The sequence below is a fragment of the Tenrec ecaudatus genome, chromosome 1 (genome assembly GCF_050624435.1).
Source record: "Tenrec ecaudatus isolate mTenEca1 chromosome 1, mTenEca1.hap1, whole genome shotgun sequence".
NCBI lineage: Eukaryota > Metazoa > Chordata > Mammalia > Afrosoricida > Tenrecidae > Tenrec > Tenrec ecaudatus.
Window position 1 is genome coordinate 112,165,613 of NC_134530.1, and position 11,646 is coordinate 112,177,258.

Consider the following 11,646-nt stretch of genomic DNA (forward strand, 5'->3'; position numbering starts at 1 on the left):
CTTAGGAGGCTGATCTGGGTGTGTCCTTGATGTAAATCACTGTGGGACTCCAGCAGCTGAGTCATGCCCTGTGAGTCATGCCCTGACTGTATTGGTTTGAAAGCCGGGGCCCAATCTTGTAAACTCTTGTATCTAACATAATATATGTGTCCCAATGCTGGTCTCATTGCCACTTCTGAGGTCCCACCTCACCAGACTGCCAGGTGCTGATCTGCTTCTAATCATGCATTTCGATGGTGTCGTTAGTGTCCCGTGCTTTAGTTAAGCAGCTGTGGGGCTGTGAATGCCTGGATTCGAGGCTGTCTTTGTTTTTATCTTGTCTCTGCCCTGTTTTATCTTGTCTGTGTCCTGTTTAAGACTTTGCCAATGTTTTAGTTACTGCTTTCTATTTGACTCTTTCTAATATCCCAGTGTCCATTGCAATGGCTACACAGAAGCTCACGCGCAAAATTCATGATTAAAGGTTTCATTAAGGAAGCGAACAAGTTGTCATGTCAGTGAGAAAGGCTCAGAATACTGGTTTACCAGGACGTGTTATAAAGTTTTAGGTCTGCTAGTAAATGCCTGAAGGGCTATATCATTTTTGCCGTAAGCCTTAACAAGAGGGCATTCCACTCAAACCCCATGGGTCAGCAAACTCAGCTCCCTGAATTAAGTGTCCAGAGGCACCCACTCCAGTAAATCTCAGCCCGAAGGCACTCAGCTCCATTTTCATGGTCCAGCAAGTCTGACTTTCCCAATTAAGTGCCCAAAGGCACCCTACTCAGCAAGCCAGCCAACTGGACAAACGCACTCATCTTAACTTGCTGTGGGTTGGGAGTCCATCGCTCTGTCCCATGCTCTGGCTCTTGGTTCTGCTTTTGCTCCTCCGATGATATAGCTGTCATCGGATCCAGAGGTTCACTGTGAAGGAATCTTGGGTCCAGAGGTTGTGCCCCACACCTCGTTCTAGCTTGTAAGGAACCCCTTCCTCCTGCTTCTCAGAGAGCTGATGTTACACAGGGCAGGATGACACTCCGGGCAACCCTGAAAGCAGTTACTCACAGGTGAAGCTTATCATTATCTTCTCCCACCTTCTTTCTTACCAGGCCCGTGCAAGGAAAGGTTGTTTGGTAGGGATTAGAGACTTTGGCTAAAAGAGCCATATTAAATAATTCACTGCACCTGCATACTTATAGTTGAGATTTGGGGTCCCTTTTGTGCCCTGAAACAGAGCCTTATGAGAGGATAGCCTCTTTTAGTTGAGTTGTAAATTCTACAGCCTGACTCTCAGTAGCTACACAATAAGTGATTGTTGAATGATGGAATCGCTGAGATAAACAACACACAAAGATCTGAGAGTGGCAAAGCCTCTTAGGTCAGTGTTTCCCAAAACTTATTCTTTCTTTTATCCATAAGTCTTTAATTAAGAAATTCCTAACCTTATTCAACTTTTCTTTTAACTTCACAAACATTTGTTTTTAAACCGTTTAGGATGGGTATGGGATAGATCAGTGGTTCTCAATCTGTGGGTTCCGACCCCTTTGGGGGTTGAATGACCCTTTCACAGGGATCGCTTAAGACCATCGGAAAACACATATTTCCGATGGTCTCACTTAAGACCATCGGAAAACACATATTTCTGATGGTCTTAGGAACCGAGGTCACTCTGATTCAAAATATGGCTGTTTTTCTGCAGTCTGAAATTGATCAAACTTCTAATTAAGATGCACTGATAAGTACTGGTAATTTAAATGCAAAATTTGGAAACAAAGAAGGATCAGTCGCTAGAAAATATGGCCTTAGTGATTGATAGAAATGACGCTGGAGGTTGAATGATAGAGTTTTGTAAGGGGGCAATTGTCTAATTGATGGAAATACCGTTTTCAAGGTGTGTACCTTACTAGATGGAATGCACGGGAATCAAACTGGCTACATTTGTGATAGTTAGGCTTTATGTCAACTTGCCTGGGCCAGGATTCTCCCATGATGTGATCTAACATAGTGCTGTCAACTCCATGATGGGATCTTCTGGGAAGCAGCCCAAGCAGTTGTGTGAAGAACCTGCTGGACCATCACTTCCTTAATCTCATCATAACCTTCCTTGTCACATTGAGGGCAGGTTTCATTTGGAACATGGCCTACTCTTTGTATAGATTGACATTGTGGGGATTCACTTCTGTTGAACCTGGATTCTTGTCATGTCGTCTGCCAATCCCAGAAGTCATAAGTAGACTGCCAACCTTGGGTGAATGCATATTAGACGATGCACTCACCAGGCGGTGGTCTTCCTTCTCTGTCTTCCCGCTTCCTGGTTCACTGGCGCCGGGGCTATATTGGTCATCATATTCATCATCCACAGACTTAGGCCAGACTGGATTTTACAGCTTCTACAACCAAGTGAGCCATTTCTTGATATAAATTTCTACCTGTAAAAATATACTTATAAGTATCACTGGTTTTGCTTCTCTAGAAAACCTAGCCTAAAGTAACGTCTATGGAAAGAGATAGTGGAGAAGCTCAGTATCAGTCTGAACAAGGCTAGTGGCTGTCTGTGGAACTGACCATCAGTTGTTTTATGCAAGTTGAAGGTGATGCTGAAGATTAAAACAGACCTATAACATCTCCTCACAGAAGGGTCACAAGGAAGGGATGAGTCATCCAGGTTGCAGTATAGCACCAATGAGACACACAATATTCCTCTGGTTCTTTGAAACTTCCTCACCCCTCAATATCATGACCCCAGTCCTGCCTTTCAGTTCTGGCTAGACCGCAGTATGTACACTAGTACAGATAAGAGCTCACGACACGATGGATAATCAGATTAGATAAACCCCTCAGGAAAAAAAAGGGGGGGGAGTAGTGATACCATGAGGGTAGGGGGAAGGTGGGGGGAGGAAGGGAGAACCAATAGCAATGATGGATGTATCTGACCTCCCCAGGGGGATGAATAACAGAAACATTGAAGAAGGGAGAGAGTGGTTGGTGTAAGATATGAAAATAATAATAATTTAGCAAGGGGTCATGAGGGTGGGAGGGGGCAGGGAGAGGGAGGGAAAAAAGTTGGACTTGTACCAATGGCTCATATAGAAAATGTTTAGAAAAGGATGATGGCAACATGTAGAAATATGCTTGATACAATTGATATATGGATTGTTATAAGAGCCCCTAATAAAATGATCATTAAAAAACAAACAAACAATAAAACCCAAGGCTGTAGGAGCCAAAGTACAATCTTGAGTATATCCAACCTGAATTCAGAGACCATCTCAAGAATAGATATGACACACTTACCAGTAAGGGCCAAAGATCAGATACGTTGTGGGACAGCATAAAAAATATCATAAAGAAATCAAAGGTCATTAAAAAGACAGGAAAGGAAAACAAAATGACCAAAGTAGATGCCAGGAGAAATTCTGAAACCCGCTCTTAAATGTAAAAAAAAGATGAAGTGAAAAGAGCTTGATAGAAGAATTCAAAGGATGTTGAGAAGATAAAACAAAGTATTACAAAGAAATGTGCAAAGATCCGGAGTTAGATAGCTAAAAGGGAAGGACCTATTTCACATTTCTCAAGCTGAAATAACTGAAGAAAAATTTCGAACCTTGAATTCTCTGTTAGTACAGGTAGACTGGAGAAACAAATCCAGGGAGACTCATATGTGTATAAGAAAAAGCTTTATATACAAGAGCAATTGAATATTGAGAAAACATCCCAGCCCAGTCCAGATCAAGTGCATAAGCCAATATTAGCCCATTTGTCCAATACCAAGCTATGAATTCCCCTTTAGACTCTCAGAACACCTGCAATGACACTGAATGCAGGAAGATCGCAAGTCAGTGAGTAGAAAGTTTTGTGGATCCAGTGGCAGTGGAAGCATCTCAGTGCTGGCAGGGTCTCCACGTGCTTCTTCAGCTCCAGGGCTCTAGTGTAGCTCCACGTGTCTTGTTCACAGGCATATCTCCCCGGAAGTGAGTGGATGTCCCACCTCCAATGAGCTTTTATCTCCTTAGCACCTCCAAAGGAGGTCATCAAACTGCGACCTGATTAACAGGCTAAACTCTACCCCTTCACTCTTAAGTCTCAAATGGACAACAAATTATGTAACTACCACAAGTTCCAATATTGAAAGATTCTATGGGCAAAATACTGTGAACAATGCAGGATCCATCAAAACAGGATGGAGGGATATTCAGTCACAATACCTAAATGAATTGGCCAATGTTCAACCATTACAAGAGGTAACATGATCAAGAACCAATGGTATTGGTTCCTGGCGTCGTTTGTGTGTTCCTTTTGGGCAGACCTGGTGCCTCTTGTGAAGTGGCAGCTGAGGAGGGTCTGGCGCTTGCCATGGCCAATGGGAAACCCAAGGAAGAGTCAACACTGAGAACCATGATCAGATTAATTTGAAGGTGGCGGGGCAGGATGGTTCTGTGGTGCAGTTTAAGATGATGAGGCATACAACACATGGAAAACTAACTACGCTCATTGTGAAAGACAGGGTTTGTCCATGAGGCAGATCAGATTCCAATTTGATGGGTAGCTATTCAGCAAAACAGACACATCTGCACAATATGAAATGGAGGATGAAGAAACCTTTGATGTGCTCCAGCAGCAAATGGAGACGCCATCTAAAAGGGGGCTTGCTCGTTTCCTCTCTAACGTTGTTCTTGTGCTCCAGATTCCATTCTCAAATAGGAAACCACTGTTTGGTATCACCACATCCCAACAACTACAGTATAGTTTCTCTCTACTCTTTCCTTTCTCCCTCCCCATCCCTTAGTATACATAAAATAATTGTTGTGCGCGCACAAGTATAAACTCAAACCAAGCCTAACTTAGGGCCGTGAGTCGATGTGCATGCATAGCAACCCTCGACGGCAGGGTGGCACTGCCCTGTGGAGTTCTGAGACTGTAGCTCTTCTGGGGATTTGTAAACCTAGTCCGTCTCCCTCGGAGCGGCTGGTGCAGCAGACCATGATGTCAGCACACCACTGTGCCTCCATGGGCACAAGCATACCCTTTGTTTATTTTGTTTTCTACTAAGTGGCCAATGATCTATTTTGGCGAACATCAAATGGAGGTCGGTGGGGGAAATCCTGGTTCTGTGAAATACCTCCTCTTTGAGTGGCTGGCTCATTCACCTCTTCTTGTTATATCTCAGTGAATTATTTTGTTTTCACGGTTTAACAACAACAAATCAATGACATAAAATTTACAAAAAAAAACCTTGCATACCTTGTTCGATGGGAAAATGTTAATGTTCTTCATTTATCATTGTAAAATCAAGGACAGTTGTAGAACCCTTTGTATGTAGCTGTTACATGTAGGGAAATTAGTCTTTATGTAGGGGCACATTATTTTCAAAGAAATGAAGCCTAGATGTTTTCCCTTCCAGTTAAGCTTCTTGTTGTTGAAATAAATTTTAAAAATACCATTGAAGGAAAATATCCACAAGCCAGATTGAAGGCATGGGCCAAACAAATAAGCAAACAAGCCCCACCCCATGCCCCAAACACCCAGGCTCTAGCACTTAGTGGAAAACAGGCACACCTCGTTATTGTGCTCTGAGATAATTGCATTTTAGCGGAATGTACTCACTTTGTGTCTCTGGGTGACATTCTGGAAATTCTCACAATATTTGAAACTTTTCCATAGTAATATTGCACGCTTCACAGATTGCAGTATAATATAAACATCATTTTATTTGTCGTTTATTAATGGGAAACAAAAAATCCTGCGATCTGCTTTATTATAATAGCTTTACTACGGTGGTTGGGAAGTGAACCTCTAATTTGTTTAAAGTATGTCTGTACGGCCATCTTTCAATAAATGGAAAGGAAGTTGGAATTGCTCACTCATCTATATCTAGAAATTTCGTAGATGGCTAGTTGCGCAGCCACTAGAGATCCAGATCTATGGCCCTTCCAAAGAAAAACTCGCTGCCGAACAGTCAATACTGATGCAATAGGACACGGTAGAGCTGCCTGGGTGTCTACTACCGAACCAGAAGGCCCAGTCTCGCCACTCACTCAGCCAGTGGTGGTTTGATTTGCCTCCCTTGAAAATCATAACCCATTGTGGAACCACTACAAAAGCAGGGATCCTATTCCAAAGACAGGGAACCCCAAAGTATAGAGAAAGGATTAATTTCATTCAACTCACACACGAGTAAAATTTTGCTGTGGATAATTAAAAAAACAATTGCAGCAGTACCTTGTCAGCGGAGTGCCAGCAATTCAAGCCAGATTCAGAAGAATGCAGGATACCACTGTCGATGTCAGATCGATCTTGACTGAAAGCAGGCAATACCAGAAATATGCTTAATTGTCTTTCATTAACTGTGCTTGTGAATTTTTTTTAACTTGGATCCACATTCAAAACCCATGGAAGCAAAGCCATAATCAAGAACTAAAAGGTTGTATTACATCTCCTATAAAAGACTTCTTTAAATATTCAAAAAATATTTAAATGTCACTGTGAGGACTAAGGTATGTTTCATCCGGCCATGGAATTTCCAATCACTTCATATCCATGGGAAAACTGGACAATGACTAAGGAAGGGCAAAGCAGAATTGATCCTTTGAATTGCGGTACTGGTGAAGAATAGCCAATGGACTGCCAGAACAAGCAAATCTATATTGGGAGAGGTATAGCTAGAATGTTCCTTAGAAGAGAGGATGGGGAGACTGTATCTGCTACACTTTGGACAGGTTAGCAGGTGGGCCAGCCCTTGGAGAAGGACATCATGCTTTACACAGGGTCAGCAAAAAAAAGAAAAACTTACTTTCTTAATGATATAAATTGACCCAGCAGCAGCTGCGAGGACTTCTCCTGCCAGGCAGCGTCTTGCTCCGTGGTGTGCGAGGCTCCTCTGAGTCGGAACTGATGTGATTCTGTATAATACCAACGACAGAGAGGATTGGAAAGTGGTAAGACTGCACCCCACCAAAAGGAGAGAACACGAAAGACAGGGGGGGAAAGGCAGTTCCATCAAGCTTTGGCCCTAACAAGTTTCATAGTATTTAGGCTGCTAAGTTTTTGATTAAACTTTTTTTCAGCTAGAAGAAAGTTGAAGTACCATATGAAGCCACAAAACATAGGCTCGAAAGTCTGAAAGATGCAATTTTTGATACTTATTTTATCATTCATGACCTTAGTCAAGTTAAACTTCCTGTGCCACGGTTTCCTCATTTATCATAGGGCTTGCCCTAGTGGTAGAGTTCTGGTAGGGCCGTCGGTTACACATTGGGCTGCTAACTACAAGGTCAGGGGTTCAAACATACCAGCTGCTCCGAGGGTAAAATGATGAGGCTTTCTGCTTCCATCAGGACTTACAGTCTTAGAAACTCACAGGGGCAGTTCTACCTTGCCCTATAGGACCACTTTGAGTCGGAATTGACTCAGTGGTAGGGTTTTAGGAGAGATGGGCAGGAAGAGGCGATAAGCACACCTGCCATGTTCCAATGATTTCAGCCAAGAAGGCAGAGTTTCCGTGGACCGTGGTGACCCCGTATATCAAGAGCAGGTGCATGCAGACGCAGCACACCTCAGCTTGGCTTTTCTCTTTGAAGGGTTCCCTATGGGCCACACAGCTGCCAAGCATACTACTGCCAAAATGGAAACACACATTTTTTTTCCACACATGAAGAACTTTTATACTTATGGCCTAGATACTTCCATGTACGGGAACGTCCACACACCTCAGACTTCCGTAGCTCTAGAATCAAGCTAGCCAGTGCAAGGACATCCCACCCAGCGATCATGGGAGGAACAGGCAGTATGTGAGCTCTGAGGATCTAAATGGTGTCTCTATCTTCAGCAGCCAGTGTTCCCATCTCCACGGGGGTTGATTTTTAAGATAGAAAAAGTAGGCGTGACAGTAAAACATTTAATAACGGGTAAATGGCAGGGCTTGGACCCCAATAGACCCGCACAGATGCTGATCATAAACTGCAGCAGGGCTGCCAGCGCAGCCCAGCAGAATGCCAGCCCTGAAATAAGATAACATTAAAATGTCCGCAAAGTATCTCACACAAAAATGGTGCTTGATGAATGTCATCTCCCCCCACTTCTTTCCTCTGAAATAAAATCCAGTAAAAACAACAGTAAAAAGGCAGGTCCAAGAAAACAGGCTCCTAAATAACCCGAGAACTCAAGTTTATTATTTTATTAGTACAATATAGTAACGGTGGGGTAATGACTAAAACCAAAATTCAGTCTAAAGAAAATTGAATAAACCTTAAAACATAATTGTACACTATTCTCTGAATTGGAAGCCACCTCTAAGCTAGGAGTATATCTCAGTTAGACCCAGGAGGTCCATGATCTCTCTCCTTCCAGTTCATAATTTTTTATGCTAGGAAGGATCATTAATTAAATATAGATTCTATCGGTTGATTTGACACTGTTTCCCAGTTATTGGCAATACTGGGTAACAACCACTCTTGCAAAGCCGCCTGTGTCTTTCTCCCCAGTCCCGTGTGTGTGTTCTAGACCTTTTAGTGCCTCCTTAAGAATCCTCTTCCAGAGTGATGGGTGTATGTCGTGTCCCTTAGATGACTTCAATTAGGAACACACTGGCATTACCTGCTGTGGAGTGTGATTAGGTGTGGAGCACCGAGGAAAGACAAAGGTTATCATGTTAGCTGAGGTGGAGCAGGACCACATCGGCTTTAGTAGTGAAGAGGAGGGGGCAGAATGGGCAAAGGATATGGGGACCAGCAATCGAGGAGGTCTGCTCTTTAGCCAGAATTCTCTCTGGTTTCCTCATGTTGGTTTTAGTTGCTGTGGAGTTGATTATAACGTACAGTGACCCTGGTGGTGCAGCGACGATGGGTTGGGCTGCGATCACATGGTTAGCGGTTCTAGACCAGCCCTGTGGGAGAAAGAGGGGGCATTCTACTCCTGTAACCAGTTACAGTCTCGGAACCCACAGGGGAAGCTCGGAGTCCGTGTAAACTTGATGGCAGTGGATCTTTTTTTAGATGTGTCGAGTGAACAGCCCTATTGATTTTTCACGGCAGTGAGCTTTCAGAAACGTACCCACAGGCTTGTCTTCGGAGGGACCCTGCTTGCTCGGTGCCACTGAGCCGACTCTAGGTGCCTTCTCACCACTAACTTTAAATAGTAGCTTAGCCCTTTCCGTTAGTGCCTCTTACATATTTGTGCCACCCGGGCACTCCTGAGAAGGTAATGCTTTCGCTGGTTTTTGAAATGGTTCTATATCCCTTTTCTTTGTTCCATGCTTAGAAAGCTTCCGAGACAAATGTGGAACTCCGTCCAGCCCGCACGTAGGCTAGCATTAGGGCTCGTGCTCATAATGAGTTTTATTTCTTTTGGTTTGTGTCGCTGAACATTGAGTAGACCCTGGCTCATGCTGACCCTGTGTGACAGAGTAGAAGTGCCCTGTCGGGTCTCCTGAGGGCAGAGAACGCCGGGTCTTTCCTCCTGTGGACTTGCTTCCTGAGTTGGAGGCATCAGTCATTCAGTTAGCAGGTGAACGCTTCATCTGGGTGCCACCAGGCTCCCCTTTCTTGTTTGTAAGTCCCTTTAAATGTCTTTTTGGAATATGTTGAGGTAAGAACAAAGACGTAAAATTGTGGCCTTTAGTGTACAACTAAGGCACCCTGGCAGAGCATGGGAAGGCTTTCAGCTAACCAAAAGATCTGGGGCTCGAATTCATCAAGTGCTCTCGACAGGGGGATGGGGCAGTCTCTGTCTCTGAAGGTTACAAGCTGGGGTGCCATCTGGGGCTATTGTTCTCTAGTCTCCAGGGTCCCTGTGAATTGGAATGGACTCAGCATCAACAGATTTGCGATTTGGTTTGTTTTTAGTGTACAACTGTCTTAAATTGTGTTTAGTTATTTCAGAGTATAATCAATTTAACAGATATTCTTTTATCGTTCTTCCAAGGTCTGGCAGACAGATTTGAGCGAAAAAAATGAGCACTTTTAATAAGAGAGGAATAAAATAATAAATTATGAACTTAATAGAGAGTGTGGGTCCCTCAATATGCTAGCTTAAAATGAAACCATCCCAAAATGAGCAAGAACATTAGCATACAATAAGAGAATGTTTTATTTAGTCAATATAAAGCGATCAACCAAAATCAGACTCATCGCCATTGGGTTGATGCTGACTCATGAGGACCCTGTGGGCCTCCAGACTCTGTCTGTGGGACTAGAAGAGCTATACCTTTCAACGTAGACTTCATATTGTTGATGGGACAATATAATCAAACATGTAGAAGGTTCATAGGCATTACATATATGCTAGTACTTTTAAAGTTCTTTATGTGCAGCATTTTGAAAATCTGTCCATTGTTTGATACTGTTGCTCTAACCTAACAGCAAATTATTTGACAATTATCATGTGCAAAGTACACATGTGGTTGCAATGTGTGGAACCAGATTGAGAGCAACCCAAACCAACTACCTCTATGAACTCATAATTTTCACAATGACACAATAACATCGATGAATTTTTATCGATATACGTATATTTTTTCTTGTATTTTTTAATGTGAAAAGGAACAGTAAGCTGGAAAATAGCGAAGCTGAGATCTGAACCCACATGTCTGGTCCAAATTCTAACCTTCAAAGTTAGGCGGTTTTTCTAAACATTAAAAAGGAAAGATAGAAACAAAGGCGGGGGGTTGTGGGGGGGCACAGAATGAAACACCTAAAAACTATCATTACCTAAAGTTGATCTACACTTTATTATGAGGCAATTTATAGATTTTTCTCAACAGGTCACTTTCAAGGAAAAGATTCATCTTTAATATAGGTTTTATTGTTAAAAAGCACTCTCTGTGGTTTCTTTTAAAAGACCCTTCAAACACTTGGGTGTTGGTATTTCAAACACTGTTGCAGAGAAAAGTGATTTCAAATGGTATTTATCAAATTCTTGACTGTTCCTACAGGAAGAATTTTATGTAAGGAGCGAATATAATCTCAGGTAGATAGTCTAATGGGATGCTTACTAAGCATCACGAAAGGAGGTTCCTCCTCTAAATTTCCTTGTTCTATTAATAGTCACAATAAACTTTAGAGTAGACACAGACGTAATTATTAAATTACTACATTTGATTGAATATGCGTACATATGTGGATGTGTGATAGTGTTTATCATCCGGTTTGGCCGGAAAAGGGAACAGGACAACACGGAGAGAGTTTGGAGAACAAATACTGCGATCACGCACTCAAACTCACTGCCACTGAGTCAATGCGGACCCATCGGGACCCCTGTGGGTTTCCAAGCGGGAAACTGGTTCCAGGAGCCCACCCCTCTGCTGAGCAAGGAAGCACACCACCACCCAGAGCTCCATGCTACAATGACAAGAAATTTAATTTTGCGTTTGCCTTTCAGAAGCGCCTAGTTTAATTTTCTGAAGAAAAGAAGGGAAGGGCTAGAAAACACCTGTTTCTAGGTTACGCATGAGGAGATATTTGTGATAGCTTTCTTTTAAATAGAATCTATCTAAGCACTGAAGAAATATAGTGTCCTACTAAAGTACTAATGGTGAAGTTACCTTAAATAATTCTTTAATAAAGTAGTAAGCAGGTGTTTGCATGTTCTGAAAATGTTAGTTAGGAGCTTTATCAGACTATGAGAGAAGAGAGCAGTATTTCAATAAGTCTACATCAATGTGCTCAAAGGATC